This window comes from Vigna unguiculata, unplaced genomic scaffold, assembly GCF_037176805.1.
Source record: "Vigna unguiculata cultivar grain cowpea cultivar isolate G323 ecotype 2 unplaced genomic scaffold, ASM3717680v1 ptg000068l, whole genome shotgun sequence".
Lineage (NCBI taxonomy): Eukaryota > Viridiplantae > Streptophyta > Magnoliopsida > Fabales > Fabaceae > Vigna > Vigna unguiculata.
In genome coordinates, this window is record NW_028196715.1 from 60001 (window position 1) to 62500 (window position 2500).

The window sequence follows — 2500 nt, forward strand, 5'->3', positions numbered from 1 at the left end:
GAGTTCTAGCGGGGCCTCCCCTTGCTTCCAACAACCCAAGAGTCCGTAGTATTCGGAGTTCTAGCGGGACCTCCCCTTGCTTCCAACAACCCAAGAGTCCATAGTATTCGGAGTTCTAGCGGGGCCTCCCCTTGCTTCCAACAACCCAAGAGTCCGTAGTATTCGGAGTTCTAGCGGGGCCTCCCGTTGCTTCCAACAACCCAAGAGTCCATAGTATTCGGAGTTCTCGCGTGGCCTCCCATTGATTCAAACAACCCAAAAGTCCATCTTCTTCGCAGTTCAACATCGCCTCCCTCGTTTCCAACAGGCCCAAAGGTCGTCTTCTTCGCAGATCCACGAAGAGCTCATCACGATTTGCCACATTCCATTTCCCACGGGTTGTCAACAACACTTTCTCACACTTCCCGCAATCGAGTACGTGCATGACATGCCAAAGCACATCTTATTTGCCTTCCATCGCACTCAAGACGACGGGTTGTGGAAGAACGATATTGTTCACAACAAGTTCAAGGACAACGTCTCAATCAAGGGACACAACCGAATTATGTTGACTGGGTCGCTAAAGTAAACCCGAGTTCATATAATGCACCGCATCCAAAAGAACTAGCCACAACACGTGCATCACTGAGATGTTTCACTAGATGGAACACGTGCGTGACATTAGGATCCTCCAACACCTCTTCGTGATGGAAAGATAGAATTCGAAGCAACCACAGAAGTACCGTCTAGTGGGTAGGCAACACAGGGACTGATCAACCAATATCACCCAAGGCAACGGGTGAAAATGGAAGAGATGCATGCTTGACCGTTCGATACGCAAGGCATGGAGCCAGCCAGCAAGTGCATCTCGATTACAACTCACACACCCTCACGTTCGCAAGACACCACACCACAAGACGGTCCACCCCCCACCTACCATGGGCAAGCAAGCAAATGGAAACATCAAGTGACGCAGGGTCAAGCATCGCTAGGCATGAAAATAACTTTCCACAATATCCGAGGGACTAGCTGCCGAGCTAACCAACGATCAGTGACGACCGTGTGTTGGTATTAATAAAGCTCAACAACTATGAAGAGGCTAGTTGTGCCATGATAAACATGCTAACGCACGCACCACGTGAGGGGGGAGGCCTCATCAAGCTCCCTTTAAAACCTGCCAGTGTGGAGCTGGCCGGCTCAAGGAGCACTCCCCCCCTATAAGAGGTTAATATGCAAAAGGCAAAATTGTACAAGTAGATACACTTTTTTTGAGCAGACATAAGTCCATATCTCGGGCTATACTTCGAATTTTGATGCGATTTTTTGCAGTAATTCGTAGAATAATGGTATCTCCTTGCTCACCAAATTTCATAATTTTTCTCGAAGGGGAACTATTTTTTTTATTTTTTTTACTTACCGGGTATGTGTAAAATCGGGAAAAATAGAAAAGCACATGTAGACTTCGAATTTCGACCTCATTTTTTCCAGTCCACCACTAAACAATATCAGGAACCTCCCCACAAAATTTCATTCAGTTTGGCCAAGGTCTTAAATTTGACAAATTTTGGCACCAACCTATCTAGTCGCGGTGCACCGACCAACTTGGCCAAGTGCAAAATGCATCCAATTCAAAACTTTTGTGCACCAACACTTTTACAGTACTCATTTGGGGGCATTTGGAGGCCTTTCCAACCCTCACATCTCAAAAACCACGAATTTCATTTTTTCACAAATCTCCCCACCAAGCCATCTAGCTATGCCGTGGTGCACCGCCAACCTTGGCCATGTGCAAAACCCTCCGAACTCAAAACTTTCGTGCACCAAGAATTTCATGGTATTCATTTGGGGGCATTTGGAGGCCATTCCAACCCTCACATCTCAAAAACCACGAATTTCATTTTTTCACAAAACTCCCCACCAAGCCATTTAGCTATGCCGCGGTGCACCGCCAACCTTGGCCATGTGCAAAACCCTCCGAACTCAAAACTTTCGTGCACCAAGAATTTCATGGTATTCATTTGGGGACATTTGGAGGCCATTCCAACCCTCACATCTCAAAAACCACGAATTTCATTTTTTCACAAAACTCCACACAAGCCATCTAGCTATGCCGCGGTGCACCGACCAACTTGGCCATGTGCAAAACCCTCCGAACTCAAAACTTTCGTGCACCAAGAATTTCATGGTATTCATTTGGGGACATTTGGAGGCCATTCCAACCCTCACATCTCAAAAACCACGAATTTCATTTTTTCACAAAACTCCACACAAGCCATCTAGCTATGCCGCGGTGCACCGACCAACTTGGCCATGTGCAAAACCCTCCGAACTCAAAACTTTCGTGCACCAAGAATTTCATGGTATTCATTTGGGGACATTTGGAGGCCATTCCAACCCTCACATCTCAAAAACCACGAATTTCATTTTTTCACAAAACTCCACACAAGCCATCTAGCTATGCCGCGGTGCACCGACCAACTTGGCCATGTGCAAAACCCTCCGAACTCAAAACTTTCGTGCA